This window comes from Terrapene carolina, unplaced genomic scaffold, assembly GCF_002925995.2.
Source record: "Terrapene carolina triunguis isolate 2854851 unplaced genomic scaffold, T_m_triunguis-2.0 Scaffold96, whole genome shotgun sequence".
Classification (NCBI taxonomy): Eukaryota; Metazoa; Chordata; order Testudines; family Emydidae; genus Terrapene; species Terrapene triunguis.
Genome location: NW_020664447.1, coordinates 1,935,697 through 1,954,715, shown reverse-complemented (window position 1 = coordinate 1,954,715; position 19,019 = coordinate 1,935,697). Strand labels below are relative to the sequence as shown.

At 39.3% G+C, this 19,019-nt stretch overlaps 1 protein-coding gene across 1 annotated transcript in view; it reads left to right on the top strand.

The window, feature by feature from the left end:
• Positions 1 to 296: 296 nt before the first annotated feature.
• The window catches only part of INSC (INSC spindle orientation adaptor protein), a 224,848-nt gene continuing 206,125 nt past the window's right edge, over positions 297 to 19,019 (top strand). Inside the window, exon 1 of the mRNA XM_024202162.2 lies at positions 297 to 419. The gene's annotated coding sequence lies outside the window, so the exon portion shown is untranslated. The remainder of the gene's footprint in view (positions 420 to 19,019) is intronic.

The window sequence follows — 19,019 nt, the reverse complement described above, 5'->3', positions numbered from 1 at the left end:
TGTATTCAGCTCCTCCTCTTTGGGCAGACTTAAGTTTAACAGGGTCTTTAATTACATTTCCCCCACTAGCTGACCACTATAAAAATTAATTCCTCACCACAAATCTGTAAAAATGTTTCCACTGCAATGGGAGACAAAAATAGAATAATTCCATGTCTTTTTGGATGGATGCCTAGCTGAAACTATGCAGCATTTGACTGACAAGAGGATGTAGTCTTTGCTGAGAACAATTTTTTTAACGTCCTCTTAGTCTTTAGCAATATTTAAGTAGATGAATGGAGGGAGTGAGAGAGAGAGGATTTACACTAGTTTGCAGTAGTTTGGTTATTTTTGCCGGTTTCTTCTGCAACTTTTGTTTTCTGCAAAAAAAAAAAACCTCTGCCATTCATCCGATTTACTGAATATACTATCTCAAATTGGTGAGTATTAACTTTTTTGGCTTTGATTTGAAGTATTGAAGTAGCACTTTCTACTCTTTTGTGTACAATTTTAGTAGGGAAATAAAACTCTACTGTTTGCCTAGGCAGTCTTAGAATTGTTTTAGTGTTCACCCTATAACTATAATGTGTAGTCTTTCACTGTTTAGAAAAATAAAGTTAATACATAGCTGAGTTTAAATATACAGTACATAAACTTCTTATGAAAACTTCAGTTACAGTACATCAGATTCCTCCCTTCAGTGCTGTACAGTGGATTATCAGCTTCCCACTAAGTTTTGTGGGACCATAAGAAGCAAAACAGATAAATGGCAATTTAAGTGAAACAAACAGAAATTTGTATTGGGTTGTATCCACTTGATGAAAACTAAAGTAAACAATTATTGTGCCATGACAGTATTTGTTGATAGCCTTCTGAGTTGTCTGGACTACATTAATTGTTGTTGGGGATTTAATAGCAATCAGTATGTTAAATGTAATGCTATTTAAAAATAGAATTTAGTTAATTTAACTGTTTCTTTCTATCAGAGAAACTTGCACTACATTAAGCACCAGAATTTTAATAAGCTCTGAGTATAAATTAGAAAAGTAGATATTTACTAGTGAATCACTCCATAAGATTTCTTCTTTCTCCTTTGCACAAGATTTGTATTCCTACATTTGTATCTTATTCATCATATGTGTATATATCATCAGTTTATAATATATTGTGAGTCACATCCTCAACTTGTGTAAAGTGTCATATCTCTGAAGTCAATACTAGCTGAGGGTCTGGTTCTTATGTTTATATTTATAAAATTTGCGTACAGTGATGAAAATATTTCCTATTAGAAAGGGAAAGCTATTACTAGGATGAATACTTTTCCTTAGTTGTATATGTGGCAGTTTCCACAGACTTACTGAATGAAAAAAACAGTAATGCAATATCTATTTTTATATTTTTTTGTTTAATGTGGTTCAACTCCAGATGGGGTTGGGAAATGCCTTAGTACTGAGAGCCTCCTGAGCTGGAGACATTCTTATGAAAACAGCCTTATTATTTACGTTTTTTTTTTAAGCTAACTGAGGCACACAGATTTGAGCCAAGGTCATTAGGCACTAGAATAATAAGAGAAAAGGTTTTATTTTTTTTGCAATAAAATAGTTTTAAATGCAGTTTTGGGGCCTGATCTTTAAAAGACTTATGAATATGGTTAAGCATGCATGACTAGTCCCACTAGAATCAATGGACTATCCACGTAAGTGAAGTTACTCACTTGTAAAGTCTTTTCAGGATCAGGCTGTGTGCCTGTTCCTTTGATATTTAATTTTATTTTTCATACTGAAAGTCTAACTGAAAGTTTTACACATCTTGTTGGGGGAATGGAATTGTGTTGCACCTGTAAAAAGAAACTAAATTTTTTATGGCGCTCAGAAGGACTGAATGAATAGTACATGACATGATGCTCCATTTCAGTTTTATAGATTTTATATATATTTTTAATCTGTTCTTATTACTTTGAATTCTAAGTTTTGTTTTGCTCTTTTATATATCTTTTTTGCTGTATGGCTTTTCACATGTGGTAGCATTGTATAAGGTAAAGTTGTATGAGAATATTGTCCCAAGATAAAGCTGGATGATGAGGTGCTATGTTCAGATGTAACATGGTGCAGAACTTCCATTGGCACATTTTATTTCAATGAAAAATCAAATGGTCAGCTTGCTCAGTCTTTGATTTTTTTTTACAACCATTGCCGTGAATTTTTACTTTTCATTCACCCATGTGAATGCTAAAAATGACATGCTTGGTACATAGTAGAGAACTCTGGTGGAGAAACAGGATATAAAATGGGCTTGATGAATATTGCATAGAAAGCACATACAAGATAATATAGTGACAGAAATTTTTTCCCCATAAATTTGCCTGTATAGGAATCAAGCCTAAGTATTTACTAGATAAGTAGAGTGAAAACATGCATTCCTCGGGACTGAGAATAAACAGGGTCTTGGAAGGCAGGGCAGTCTAAATTTGCCACCTGGCATAACTAAATATATTAGTGTGAATGCCCCCGCCTCAAATTTCTTCAGCTTTCTCTTTGTCACATTTTTGTTAGGCACAGTATCTAAAGTGTAGTGAATGGGCCCAATTCTTCATTCTCCTATAGTCCCTTTGTGGCTCTGCCAGCACAAAGGAGCCATAAAATAGATAGAACTGGCTCATAAAGAATTCCCCTGATGCATGGGGAAGCCTCAGATACTACCAGAGTCAGTGTGGTGGCACTGTGTTATTGCCCCTTGGTACCCCCCGCTCCTAGGAGCTGTTCCTGTTGAAAGGGGAGCATGGCTAGAAGCCTACTGTTCTCTGGCTATTCTGGCAGCTGGAACAGCCATAGGTAGCCAGATGCAAGTTAGAGTGGCTCCCAGGAAGCGTAAAGGTGGTGTAAAATACCTTTGCCTTGCCTCTCTGTTCTGCTTTTCCAAATAGCACTTGGACAGGAATGAAGAATAACTTTCGATTGGCAACAAGACTTCCATAAAAATTCTGCAAAGTGTGTCCCTTCAAGCTTAAACCTCTTCGGTTATTTTCTAGGATAGTTAAGGTGCTAATATTCTTAGAGTCAAACTGTGGCATTTCATCACTGTCCTGCAGTGGGGTGTGTGTAGGGGGAGGGGAGCAGAACTGCACTACCTTTGGGGAAGTTTGAGAATGGATTATACCTAAGGAGGTAAAATCTCTCCCAGAGCTCCCCAGGGCAGAAGGATGGCGCACCTTATTCTACTATCCATGCCCAGCCAGCAATATTGGTGTGTATGGTGATGGTAGGGAGGGCATGGCCCACCCTGCCACTTTAACCAATACATCCTGAGGGGGCATTCATGAAGGGAAAAGGTCTGTTTCCCCTGAGGTTCAATAATGTGATTATCCCTAGCCCTTGTACAGGGAATGGCAGATGCCTTTTTACCTTTTCTCCACCACTGCGCACCCATGTCAAGGCCAGAGATAATCAGGCATTCAGTATACATTTTTGGGGTAAGGGCATGAATAAACTTGGAAGTACTTGTAATCACTTGTATGATAGAATAATGCTCTATTTACAGCATTTGTAAAAACTTATATGATCTATTTTATGGCATATATATTATCTGTTTTGTGGTAATGATGTGGGTCCAGCTCCTGAGGTAAACCTCCTGATGACTTCATAATAATTTTTACTCCATAGTCATTCAAACCCAGTGAAGATCTATTGTAAGGACTTGTAATGGAGAGTGAACTATTGTAATTTTTTGGGCCCAGTCATAACCTTTGGAGCGAAGGCAGAGGGTCTCCTCTAAGTGGATTACACCCTTCTGCATAGAAGGGGCAGCCCAGATGCCTCCACAGCAACATCCCTGGTTACTTGGGCCCCATATAGAGTGCTCCATGGGTCTGGGCAATCCATGGAGCCAGAGAGGGCAGTGAGTGGACAGTCTGGGGAAGTTCACTGACTCTGCACTTAGCAGGTTGGACAGATAATAGCGGTCCCAGTGTTGGAAATGTCTTACTTCCTTATTCTAAGTTCAATGGCCTCTGGAAAAAAAGGTATTTCTAGCCTATAGTTGTGAGTAGCCTCAGCAGGTAAGCGAAGTCTGTGGAGCTTGGGTTGGACAGTAGCTGTAGATACTAATGTTAGCTGGATTATGCCCTTAAAAAGAGAGACTTGTGTTGGTTTTTATCTTATTCAAACTAACTCATTTATATGTGGATAGAACTGAGTGGAACTGCTCGGCTTTCAGACTTATGTCTCAGCTGTTTGCAAGCCTCTCTCTACTGCAGCACTACTTCATAAGCATATAAAGCCAGACAGTGCCATTGGTTAAACATGCATGTCTCTCACTGTCTTCAACATGGATATATCCAAACCCAGAATATTGCTCAAAATATAATCAGTGGGGGTTTAAATTAGCATAGATGAATCTGGAAAATTGACAAGTTTATGTTTTTGCTCACAAAGTTTTGCAAATTCAGCCTTTCTTATATGCTTTGGGGATGGGCCTTTGAAATGCATGGCCCTTCTGGGCTGGCCTGTTTGCATCACAATATCATGATGAAAAAAAGTATCTGGTGAACTAGCTGAAAAAGTTGGATTTGGGTTCTGAATGTGGCTGGTTTGGATGTGGTCTGGGAGTGAGGAATTCTGGTTCCTGTTCTCTGCCCTGCTGGTGACTGTTATACATGAAGTAAATAACTCTGTGCATCTCTGTAAAAGGAGAGTAATAATTATGTGACATGGAAGTTGTGAGGCTTAATTTAGTAATGTTTGTAAAGAACTCTTTGAATGAGCCATAGAAACGCAAAGTGTTGGTGTTTTATTTCAACCTTATCAAATCATGGGTCTGTTTTTCAGGTGATTATACAAAGCTATACTAACCCACCTATCTTATCCTAAAATGCCTGGACCTTATTGACATCTTTATTGATGAATATACCATAAATGATATGATTCATAAATCTTAGTTTTGTAATTGGACACTTCAAACTTTCATGAAATGATTTACTACTTTACTCTTGAGTATCTGGAATGAGTTAATTGTGGTTGGAAATAGATGGTTTTAAGGAAAGGAAATATTGCCGTCAATGATTCAGAAAAGTTCTAATGTAGACGTAATGTTCTAATGAGGGAAAAATATCCCAAACAAATGCTTATTCCTTGGTATCTTGTGTAGGTTTTTTTGTTAGCAGAAGTGGAACTGAGATTCTAGCTTATTTGAAATGATTAACAGCACATTCTGTGACTGTTTGAAGACATTCCTTTGTAGGTTTCCATGGTTACATGTGGCAACCGGTACTGTATCTGGTTATGTGCCTGAGTGTAACTTCTCTTCTGCTCATGTAAAAGCCAGGTAGTAAAACTAAGGAGAAGAAACTGAAACACATGTAAGCAGGGCCGGCTCCAGCATTTCTGCTGCCCCAAGCAAAAAAAAAAAAAAAAAAGCCTTGATCGGCGGCTGTTCAGCGGCAGGTCCTTCGCTCCTAGAGGGAGTGAGGGACCTGCCGCCCCCGAATTGCTGCAGGTGCCGCCCCTCTCCCTTGGCCGCCCCAAGCACCTGCTTGTTAAGCTGGTGCCTGGAGCCGACCCTGCATGTAAGAGGCACATATTTCTGTGCTTATCTCTTAGAAATGACTGAGGTATGTGATGAGACAAATTGCTTAACTGATGATTTCCAGGGTTTTAAAAATGTACTATAAACATGCTTAATTCCAGAGCCTCGTCCCCAGTGTGTTTGAGAAGATGGAGCTCTAAATGGGACATGATTTGGCTCAAAAGAGACATTCCTAGCATAGCATGTCACTCACTCTAGCATCTACAGAACACTGAACTGAAATCCATGTCACTAGCTCAAATTGTGCCATACTTAATAATAAGTTCTTCCCTGCCAAAGCATTCAGGATGCTGCACAGTGAAATTATGATAATAATCAGTCATCAAAACATCACAATTGGTAAATGCCACTAAGAGAAGAAATTGATTGGAACTAGGAGAAATATATGGAGGCTTTTATAGGGCCAAATCCTCAGGTAGTGTAAATTGGTGCAGTGCTAGTGAAGTCAGTGGAGTTGTACTGATGTACACGTGCTCAGGATCTGGAACATATTGTTTAAATAAGGCAATAAAATGAAAATATAAGCTTCGGAAAATGCCAGACGGCTAGATTATCCTTGGCCTTTACATGTGTGTCTGGAGGGAGGTGAGGTTACAGATGGAGGTGTTGGTACCCCTTGGGTTTAATGTGTAAATAGACTGTAGTGGATAAGAAGTCTCTAAACAAGCCTATAACAGATTGTCAAAATTAACTCTGGACCTTCAGGTCCAGAGTCAGAATTAGTCAGGGGAGTAGCTTTTTTCCTTCCCTCTGGCATAGAACAGTGGTGAGAGCAAAACTCTGTATGGGGATGAATGGCTGTTGGGGCTGGGAAGAACCAATTAATAAAACCTTCTCTGATTAAACCACAGAAGCTCCTAGTAGAACCAGAGATTTGCAGAAAGCTTTAAGAAAAACCTCATTCTGCATCTTGGGCATTCAGGACTTGACCCGAAGACTATTAAAGTCAATGGGTATTGGATCAGGCCTTAAGAGTGTGGACACTTTTAAGAAACATTTCTCTTAACTTCCTTTTGAGTATTTTAACTAGTCCAGCAATTGAGTTAGGAATTTGCAAAGTCCAGGCCCTGGAACAGATCTTCCTTCACTCTTCTACCTTACCTTAATATGCTGTTTTACCCCTGGTCATCAGCTTCTTATGGTGAAATCAGCTTCTTATGGTGAGTTTTGGATTACTGTCTGCAAGGAGACATTGTTAGAACAATACACATACAGGCAGGCACAGAACATAACCATGATCCTTATGTTGGGAAAGCTTCTGAGGCCTAAACTTTCTAAAAAATGGTAGCACTTCTTCTAGGATTAAGCTTTTTCCAAAATATAATCAGGACACAGTATCTGGGGGGAGATGGGTCGGAAACAAGAGGGAGCGTGGGCTATAATGGCAGAGAGAAAGGAGGGTCAGGGCAAAACTGGGAGGCAAGATCAAACCAGTATCTTAGATGCCTATATACAAATGCGAGAAGTATGGGTAATAAGCAGGAAGAACTGGAAGTGCTAATAAATAAATACAACTATGACATTGTTGGCATCACTGGTGGGATTGGTGGGATAATGCACATGATTGGAATGTTGGTGTGGATGGGTACAGCTTGCTCAGGAAGGATAGACAGGGGAAAAAGGGAGGAGGTGTTGCCTTATATATTAAAAATGTACACACTTGGACTGAGGTGGATATGGACATAGGAGATGGAAGTGTTGAGTCTCTGGGTTAGGCTAAAAGGGGTAAAAAAACAAGGGTGATGTCATGCTAGGAGTCTACTACAGGCCACCTAACCAGGTGGAAGAGGTGGATGAGGCTTTTTTTAAACAACTAACAAAATCATCCAAAGCCCAAGATTTGGTGGTGATGGGGGACTTCAACTATCCAGATATATGCTGGGAAAATAACACAGCGGGGCACAGACTATCCAACAAATTCTTGGACTGCATTGCAGACAACTTTTTATTTCAGAAAGTTGAAAAAGCTACTAGGGGGGAAGCTGTTCTAGACTTGATTTTAACAAATAGGGAGGAACTCATTGAGAATTTGAAAGTAGAAGGCAGCTTGGGTGAAAGTGATCATGAAATCATAGAATTTGCAATTCTAAGGAAGGGTAGAAGGGAGTACAGCAAAATAGAGACAATGGATTTCAGGAAGGCGGATTTTGGTAAGCTCAGAGAGCTGATAGGTAAGGTCCCATGGAAATCAAGACTGAGGGGAAAAACAACTGAGGAGAGTTGGCAGTTTTTCAAAGGGACACTATTAAGGGCCCAAAAGCAAGCTATTCCGCTGGTTAGGAAAGATAGAAAATGTGGCAAAAGACCACCCTGGCTTAACCACAAGATCTTGCATGATCTAAAAAGGAGTCATATAAAAAATGGAAACTAGGACAGATTACAAAGGATGAATATAGGCAAACAACACAGGAATGCAGGGGCAAGATTAGAAAGGCAAAGGCACAAAATGAGCTCAAACTAGCTACAGGAATAAAGGGAAACAAGAAGACTTTTTATCAATACATTAGAAGCAAGAGGAAGACCAAGGACAGGGTAGGCCCACTGCTCAGTGAAGAGGGAGAAACAGTAACAGGAAACTTGGAAATGGCAGAGATGCTTAATGACTTATTTGTTTCGGTCTTCACCGAGACGTCTGAAGGAATGCCTAACATAGTGAATGCTAATGGGAAGGGGGTAGGTTTAGCAGATAAAATAAAAAAAGAACAAGTTAAAAATCACTTAGAAAAGTTAGATGCCTGCAAGTCACCAGGGCCTGACGAAATGCATCCTAGAATACTCAAGGAGCTAATAGAGGAGGTATCTGAGCCTCTAGCTATTATCTTTGGAAAATCATGGGAGACGGGAGAGATTCCAGAAGACTGGAAAAGGGCAAATATAGTGCCCATCTATAAAAAGGGAAATAAAAACAACCCAGGAAACTACAGACCAGTTAGTTTAACTTCTGTGCCAGGGAAGATAATGGAGCAAGTAATTAAGGAAATCATCTGCAAACACTTGGAAGGTGGTAAGGTGATAGGGAATAGCCAGCATGGATTTGTAAAGAACAAATCGTGTCAAACAAATCTGATAGCTTTCTTTGATAGGATAACGAGTCTTGTGGATAAGGGAGAAGCTGTGGATGTGGTATACCTAGACTTTAGTAAGGCATTTGATACGGTCTCACATGATATTCTTATCAATAAACTAGGCAAATACAATTTAGATGGGGCTACTATAAGGTGGGTGCATAACTGGCTGGATAACCATACTCAGAGAGTTGTTATTAATGGTTCCCAATCCTGCTGGAAAGGCATAACAAGTGGGGTTTCGCAGGGGTCTGTTTTGGGACCGGTTCTGTTCAATATCTTCATTAACGACTTAGATATTGGCATAGAAAGTACGCTTATTAAGTTTGCAGACGATACCAAACTGGGAGGGATTGCAACTGCTTTGGAGGACAGGGTCATAATTCAAAATGATCTGGACAAATTGGAGAAATGGTCTGAGGTAAACAGGATGAAGTTTAACAAAGACAAATGCAAAGTGCTCCAGTTAGGAAGGAAAAATCAGTTTCACACATACAGAACTGTCTAGGAAGGAGTACGGCAGAAAGGGATCTAGGGGTTATAGTAGACCACAAGCTAAATATGAGTCAACAGCGTGATGCTGTTGCAAAAAAAGCAAACATGATTCTGGGATGCATTAACAGGTGTGTTGTGAGCAAGACACGAGAAGTCATTCTTCCGCTCTACTCTGCGCTGGTTAGGCCTCAACTGGAGTATTGTGTCCAGTTCTGGGCACCGCATTTCAAGAAAGATGTGGAGAAATTGGAGAGGGTCCAGAGAAGAGCAACAAGAATGATTAGAGGTCTTGAGAACATGACCTATGAAGGAAGGCTGAAAGAATTGGGTTTGTTTAGTTTGGAAAAGAGAAGACTGAGAGGGGACATGATAGCAGTTTTCAGGTATCTAAAAGGGTGTCATAAGGAGGAGGGAGAAAACTTGTTCACCTTAGCCTCTAAGGATAGAACAAGAAGCAATGGGCTTAAACTGCAGCAAGGGAGATTTAGGTTGGACATTAGGAAAAATTTCCTAACTGTCAGGGTGGTTAAACACTGGAATAAATTGCCTAGGGAGGTTGTGGAATCTCCATCTCTGGAGATATAAGAGTAGGTTAGATAAATGTCTATCAGGGATGGTCTAGACCAGGGTTCGGCAACCTTTCAGAAGTGGTGTGCCGAGTCTTCATTTATTCACTCTAATTTAAGGTTTCGCGTGCCAGTAATACATTTTAACGTTTTTAGAAGGTCTCTTTCTATAAGTCTATAATATATAACTAAACTATTGTTGTATGTAAAGTAAATACGTTTTTTAAAATGTTTAAGAAGCTTCATTTAAAATTAAATTAAAATGCAGCGCCCCCTGGACCGGTGGCCAGGACCCGGGCACTGTGAGTGCCACTGAAAATCAGCTCGCGTGCCGCCTTCGGCACGCGTGCCATAGGTTGCCTACCCCTGGTCTAGACAGTATTTGGTCCTGCCATGAGGGCAGTGGACTGGACTCGATGACTTCTCGAGGTCCCTTCCAGTCCTAGAATCTATGAATCTGAGGTCTGTATTGGTAAAGGTATGTTTTACAGACCTCAGAGCAAATATAATGTGATGCTTACAGTCGTTTCTCATACAATGCACTCTATCTTAAAATAACTATCATGGTTTCCCTATTCTTGGAATGGCATCTGGATATGGAGCTACTGTACAATGGTCAGTGGCTTCAAGGTCTGCTGGTTGCATCATTAGAGGGATGTTGATGTGGAAGTGTATTTCTATTGTTTCTTCTGTAGATATTAAATGTGGCTTGTCTTTACTATCTAGCCATTGGTTAGCTCACTGGTCAGAGTTCATTTTCTCAGATTGTGCATTCAATATTCCAAACTTTGGCTTTCCCCATAGGGACCTGCACTTTTGATGCTCCCCACTAATGATTCTTTCTGTGACTTTCACAACAGACTCTCTCATGACTGGGACAGTGTACAGACTGGTTTAGGAAAATCTTAATCTGCAGGGCTGCCTAGTGTGACAACTTAAAAACACGAGGGAGAACATGAACATTATGGAGTCCAAAATGGTATCTAGATTTTCCAACCTGAACGCTGCAATAGCTGTGGACACTTGGCTGGATGGATAACCAAATAGAGAAGCTATTGGCTAGTGTACAGTCAATCATGCACTTCAGAATGCTTAGGGCAGTGGCTCTCAACCTTTCCAGACTACTGTACCCCTTGCAGAAGTCTGATTTGTCTTGCATACCTCAAATTTCATCTCTCTTAAAAACTACTTGCTTACAAAATCAGATATAAAAATACATAAGTGTCACAGCACACTATTACTGAGAAATTGCTTATTTTCTCATTTTTACCATATAATTTTAAAATAAATTGATTAGAATATAAATACTGTACTTACATTTCAGTGTATAATATATAGAGCAGTATAAACATATCATTGTCTGTATGAAATTTTAGTTTGTACTGACTACGCTAGTGCTTTTTACGTAGCTTGTTGTAAAACTAGGCAAATATCTAGATGAGTTGTTGTACCCCCCGGAAGACTTCTGTGTACCCTTGGTTGAGAACCACTGGCTTAGGGAACTTACTTGAACAGATAGCTGCCAGTCTTGCCTGGCTCATGCAATATAAGAAAGGCAGTGACACAAGGAGATAAATATGGTGCTGTCAGTATCCTCTATCATTACTTCTCACACACAATAACTACATCATTCACCTCCAAACCTCTGCCAACCTTCATGAGATGTAGCTTCAATGTGTCCAATCCATGTATCTGTTGTACACCTATCTGTGCATTCTAGCCTTGTGGTACATGACCACCCTCCTACCTTCCTGTGCAGTGTTTCACTTGGTAGATCTCTTAGGCTTGTCCTGCCAGTCTCCCATAGGACAAACAGAATTCTGGCATCTTAGGCTTTGAAGGTTTTCAAGTATACATGCTAGAGGCCTACCACAGACATTGTGAAAAGAAATCAAGGTGAGTGGCAACCAGACTGAAGCTGCTGTCCCTGAGAATCTGGTGTTAGCTGCAGTGGGGAGATGTCTTTGTCTTAACACAGGAAGATTATTAAAAAAAAGTGAAAATCAATATGAATGATTTAATATGTAGCAACCTTCACAAAACTGGTCATCACAGTTCACGGTGACGGAAAATATTGTTTTGAAAACACCCAATAAACATATTGTGTCTTTGTATCCAACTATTGGCTTCACAATTGCTTGTAGATCATGGAATGTCAGCTTAACATTGTATAATGGACTTCTGGATATATTAGTTGTCTGGGAAATTTACTGTGAATCCTGCCCTGTGAGTTCTGCAAAGAGACTCTATTCATTTAGCTACAGTTGGCTTTTCAGCTAGGATGATAGTGAATGGGTGAGAAGGGGGAATTCTGTATCCAAATTTTCATTAGAGAGCAGAAATGACGTTCAAATTTTCCTCATTCTTTGGCTTTGTGTTGGTTCTCGTAGTCATAGTAACAGGTCAGCATTAATTTAACAGGACCATTAGCGCTAATAATCATTGAAGTGAGTTGCTCTGGTGCTTTATAGGTCCTTGGCCATAAGGGGGCTGGAATGGGACTCATATATTCAGAGAATAACAGATTATCAAAGGGCTCCCGAGCTTGATGCAAATTCTGGCATGGCTATTTCAGTTACTATTCAGCTCTCTTGAAATGCAAATAGTAGAATATTTGTCACAGACTCTTCCTGCAGATGCCTTGGTACCATGTCCATTTGTTTTTTGACCATCTGCTACAACCTGAAGCTGTCAAGGATTGCTAAGGTTGAACTTGTCTTGTCTTGGAATGAGACAATGATGTAATATCAGCTTGGGATGAGTTTTATACACATACCTGTCTGCCTAACTCATGGGGTCAAGCAGATCTACCAACAATAAATAGATTCTCTTCTTGATAACATGTCTGTAAGAGACACAAATATTCAACCCCTTAAATAGAATGCAGTCAGAGTTCATACATATAAATATATTTATGCTGCTGTTTAAAAGTAAAAGTAAACTCTAAAAATACCATGAATTAGACCATATGAGTATGTAGGCTATTCCATAGGCAGGCTGGCTTTGCCACATGGATGAAATGTTCTATGATGCTCACCTTATGTGCATCATGATAGCTTTATGCTCCTGAAATCTTGTTCCTATCTGTGGTCATTAGACTTTTCCCATGCATTCAGAGGAACAAGGTCCTGAAAATGACTTTCTCATAAGCAAACTAGGAAAATATAGCCTAGACAAAACTACTATAAGATGGGTGAACAACTGGTTGGAAAACTATACTCAGAGTAGTTATTAATGGTTCATAATCAAACTGGAAGGGCATATTGAGTGAGGTCCCACAGAGTTCTGTCCTGGGTCTGGTTCTTTTCAATATTTTCATAAATGATTTGGATAATGAGAGAATACATTTATAAAATATGTGGATGATAGCAAGCTGGGAGGGATTGCAAGTGATTTGGAGGACGGGATTAGAATTTGAAATGACCTTAACAAACTGAAGAAAGGGTCTGAAATAAATAGGATGAAATTCAATAAGGACAAATGCAAAGTACTACACTTAAGAAGGAACAATCAATTGCACAAATAGAAAATGAGAAATGACTGCCTAGGAAGGAGTACTGCACAAAAGGATCTAGGGTTATGGTTGGATCAGAAACCAAATATGAGTCAACAGTGTAATGCTGTTGGGGGAAAAAAGCAAACATTATTCCAGGATGGTTAGTAGAAGTGTTGTAAGCAAGACACAAGAAGTCTTCACTTTGCCCAACCCTGATAAGGCTTCAGCTGGAATACTGTGCCCAGTTCTGGCCACCACACTTCAGGAAAGATGTGGGCAAAATGGACAAAGTCCAGAGGAGTACAACAAAAATGATTAAAGGTGTAGAAAACAGGTAAATTGAAAAAACTGGGTTTGTTTAGTCTTGGGAAGAGAAGACTGGAGGCGGTATGTAAAAAGTTGTTTTGAAGAGGAGGGTGACAAGTTGTTTTCCTTATCCACTGAGGAAAGGACAAGAAGTAATGGCCTTAAATTGCAGATGTAGGTTAGACATTAGGAAAAACCTCCCAACTGTGAGGGCAGTTAAGCACTGGAGCAAATTACCTAGGGAGGTTGTGGAATATCTGTCATGGAGGTTTTTAAGAACAGGTTAGATAAACACCTGTCAGTGATGATGTAGATAATACTTAGTCCTGCCTCAGTGCAGGAGACTGCACTAGATGATCTATCGAGTTCCCTTCCAGTCCTACATTTCTATGATCTTCTGGGACAGGACTCATTAGTTTCTGCCCTTTTGACCAATAATCCCACATGGGGAAGTGTACAGATATGCATCACTACTCAGTCAGTTTAGGGTAAACTGCAAATGTCTGTGGAATTTCTAGACCTAACATTTACAGTTGAGTTTGTTAACTCAAGTTAATTGACACATACAAGCAGGACTTCAAGCTCTAGTCTCGACAAAACCTGGGAAAATTGATCCTCTCATACCTCCAATGCTGTGTTCTTCCTGAGACCTTTAAAGGCCACTAAGGTTATTTAAGACAGTATAGGCAAGCTGAGAAACTGTCTCCACACAGCAACATGTGGCTTCTGGGGAGTGTTGATTAAAATTCACCCCATCCTAGCTTAGCATGCAACTGTGTTAATCTTTTTAGTTTTGATTTTGTAAAAAATAAGAGAATATCACATTGCAGTACGAGCATATTGATTTCCCTGTTGTACAAAAGTCACTGGCTTATTTCACCTTTAAATGCAACAAATACAAACATGATATGTTTACCTAATAGCAAGTCAAGCAGTAACATAGCACAAGTTGAGCATTTACAGGAGTTATACAGTATGCAATATTTGTGGCATGTTGTGCTTGTGAAGAGAGGCCAACTTTGAAAGGTTCAGATTCAAATCTGCACACACTTGAGCCCCAAAACATCTTGAAACGATTTCAAAGCAGTTTAATATTTTATTGAATGTTATATTTCCCAGGCAAGGCTTTCATTGGGAATACTTTTACTTTTTATGTTTTGTTGTTTTTAATTAATTTCTGTTTCTAATTTCTGTCTGTTTCCAGCCTCTCTTCATTTAATTCATTCGCTATATTGACCTCAACCTGTGTCACTTGTTCACTGAAATCCTCTAGGGAGGATCGGTATCAGGTCTAATAAGACTGCTGTCACTTTACACCAAGCAGAAAGTAAATGTTTCATTTGTTAAATGGACTGGTAGAAAACATTGTCTTTTTCTACCATCCTCATTATTCTTCTAGGCAAAATGTTTTACTTTTATGTGACTGAGAGTGGATAAAATGGATTTGAAGCTGCAGATTTTAGTGTCTTGAATGAAGACTTATGTAAGACTTTTCTCTTTTTTTATGTATCAGTTGTACTGAAATATGATCAGAGTAACAGAATAGGGTCTAGTTGTAATGAAGTTTCTTGTGTTTCCACTAATAAGATAAGTGATACAGTATATAAGAGACAAACTGTGAATTTCTGTTCCAAAAGAAACAGCAGAGGAAGATATAAAGAATGCAAGATTATTAAATTGAACTGTAGACTGTTAATGTAGGGCCCAATCTTGCTACCACTGGTCAATGGGAGTTTTGCCATGGACTTCGTGGTCAGCAGGATTGGCCTGTGTATTTTGTATTTTTCTTTGTAGTCTGTTACATATATTTACTACTTCACTTGTTGTATTTTGTGATGTCAGACAAATGGCTGCATTTAATTGGTAGATTCCATTTATAAATACGTTTGCAAAGTGCTTTGGGGGTCTTCTGGGTGAAAGATGCTTTGTGGGCAGAAATTATCGTCATTCATGGTTTTAATACAGCATCTTACATTGTATTTTATTTATGATTTTATATATGAAAATGAAACCTGGAAACATCACAAACTTTATAATAGAGTGTCATAATTGAGTATTTTAAGATTTTTTTTCTAGAAAAAGATAAGACTTAATGTTTAATATGAATGAGGCTAAAGGATGTTTTACTTTTATATCAACTCTACTTGGTAATCAGTTTGGGCCAGCTTTTCAGCTGCACCAAAGCAGCGCTCCTCACAGGGTGAGGTGCCATGCAAAGGTGGTTTTAAGCCACTTTTATACCACTCTTCTCAGTGCTTAGTTTGTAATGAAAGAGGTGTGGGAGTTTAAGCAATTTGGTTGCCATGGCTCATGCAATTTTTTTACTTTCATAACTGATGCGGCAAACCCAGAGGTGCTGGGCTATGAACTGCCAAGCCTAGAGGTGCTGGGGCTCAGTCCTGGTAAACCCTGGCACAAAATTAATCACTGGATCTTCCTCTGATTCTGTGGCTAATTTGTGCTGGCATCAGACAAGCCCCGATGTGAAATAGAGCAGCCTCAGGGCTACTTTATGTTGCACTGGTTGCCTGTCTGTTGTGGCAGCTGGGGACCACTAGAACCCCAGGATACTTTGGTCACATCCCCTGTGCAAAGATTGGAGGAAGAGGAAGCCTCTATAGTGCTCCTATACCACTGAGGATTTCCAAAACCTCCCCCCCCCCCAGCAAGCAGAATCCTCCCTTCAAGTGAGGTTTGCACTACAGGATCTTCAGCTCCCAGACCAATCCTTCAGAGCAATAAGCAATTGGGTGTGAATTAGGGGAGTCATGAGGCTACTCTAATTTACATCAGAGATCAGCCCAGTGCCTTGCTGGCCCCAGAATCAGGAGCATATATCCCCTTCCCCCAGCCTACTCCTTTTTTTCCAATTGTGTGCTGAGCTTGGAGGATCCAGGGCAAATCTTTATTCTTGGTAGTGTTTCAGTGTATGCTCCTAATGTAGTTTCTGCTATAATTAAAGTACATTTCTAGTTAACAAACGTAATCTAGATATATTGACTCTAAAAGTTATTTTTAAAAGAACAGTGTCCAGTACAGTATACTATAAATGTTACTGACTTTTAAAGGGACACCTAAGTTAAAACATATATTACACATTAAACTATTCTTACCGGTGGTCAAATTTATCTAGATGGGTCATAGAAGGCCTTGAAGGTATCAGAACCCAGAACATTTCTATGCTCAGCCTTGCTCTACAGGGACTACCTCTTGGGGTGAGGAAGCTATTGAGCTGTCATGTTCATTCAGCACTTTAGTCTGTGCTGAGACTCTCACCAAATATGTTAATTAGTGCCAGACACACTGGTAAGTCTATGATTTGGACATCCTTTTCCCTAGAAATGGGACTGGAACCACCAACTCCTTTCATGGTCACCAAATAGTTATCGGATAGTAACTAACTTGGTTACTATTGACCTGAGTTGTAAATAAACCTGTCACTTACAGAAAGCTTCACATCCTGTTACCACTGAGCCATGCAGCCTCCAATGGGTACCACTAGTAAGTTGCAGCACAAAATTACAGGACAATCATATATTCAACCCGCTGAAGCACAAATGTGGACTACGACTGAGATAAAGAGCCAAAATTTGTTACACAAGAAAAAACAATAATAAAAGTTTAAGATGATATGGGATTAATTTCTTTAATAGAAATAACACTTTCCATAAACTCAGTTTCATGAATTAGTGTTTGTTAAATACTATCATAAATAAATAAATGATCAACACAATAATTTGAGAGAACACTGGATATTATGGGGTACAGGTAAACCTGGGTCTAACTCCTTGTAATCGTGTATTTGGGAAGCATGATAGGAAATAAGTAAAACAATTAACTGGCAAATTTGATGCAATTCTTTGCTTTATGTTTGGCAATACACTGAACCTCACAGAGATCAAAAGCTATTTGCAATGTTTACCTTTAAATAAAACTGAGTCTGCCCCACTCCCCATGGACTTGGAGGTAGTTGCCAGATAGGAAAGTAAAACATTTTTTCTGTTTTCCTATAATGTATGCATTTCAGCCTCCGCAAGTAGATACAATACAATATGCTGCATAATACTGTAATTTGCCAAGAGATTATATGCTTTTTTTACCTAAATAGTGGAGTGCCAATAGTTACTCTTCTTTATTTAAATAATTCATTTATTTATAGCCCTTTCTATGACACATCTATTTACGTTGTTTTATATATATAGTAAAAGTACATGTAATATCCCTTAAACCAGGGGTTCTCAACCTTTTTGTTTCTGAGACCCCCCCAACATGCTATAAAAACTCCATCGCCCACCTGTGCCACAATAACTGGTTTTCTGCATATAAAAGCCAGGGCCTGCGTTAAGGGGTAGCAAGCCAGGCAATTGCCCAGGACCCCATGCCACAGGCACTGTGAAGCTAAGTTGCTTAGGGCCCCGGACTTCAGCCCCATGCAGTGGGACTTTGGCTTTCCGCCCTGGGCCCCAGCAAGTCTAACACTGGTCCTGCTTGGCGGACCCCCTGAAACCTGCTTGTGACCACCCTGGTTGAGAACCACCGCCTTAAATCAAAATGAACTTTTTAAATGCACTCACTGTATTATATGTATCCCATTATGGTTGGAGTACCTCTGTATCTATATGGCACTTTTTACTATATATAAAATAATGTAACTACCGTGAGTGCATTAAAAAAGTTCATTCTGGTGTAAGGGATATTACATCTGCTAGCAATATTCTTTCTATTTAAAATTATAAATATGGGAAATACCATTTATTATTTCTATTATGGTAGCATTTAGAGTCCTTGATCGGGGATCAGGGCCCCATTGTGTTAGATATTATACATACGTTATAGAGGGAGCTCGCAGCAACCCTCATATTCAGGTTGCCTATCATTTCCCATTACAAAAGATTCTGACAACCTTTTTGTTTTGAGAAGTGCTCACATCTCCATTGTTTGAAGCTGGCTTTTGAAATTTGGCTGAAGAGAAGCCTGCAGGGTAAAAAAATGCCTTTTCTTTGTCCCATTAAATTTTGTTCAGGTTTAGCTGAGTTGTACACTGTTAAAAATTACATTTCCCTTCTCTTGTGCCTGCCATTATGTTTCCATGCACAAAAATCCACATTTGCACATACAAATTGCAAGTGTATGTTCCCATTTGGGGTTATGTATGCAAATAATTAGGCAAGTAAAATTGTAGGGTCTGGTGCACATCTAGAGACCAGTTGAATTGTCTTTGGAATTTGTACAGTGGTCAAATAGCTTTTTAGTTTATTAGTGTATTTTAACAAAACATAGAATAGATGGATTGTAAAAAATTCAGACAGAAACCTGGAATCTATTTCATGTGAGCAGGTGAAGTTAGCTAAGGGATCTTGCATTGTCAGTCAAGCAGAAGACTGTAAATTCACTTGGCTGCTTCTATGAATATTTAAAAAGCAACAGAGAGTCCTGTGGCACCTTTAAGACAAACAGATGTATTGTACATGTATTGTACATGTACACAATACATGTACAATACATCTGTTTGTCTTAAAGGTGCCACAGGAC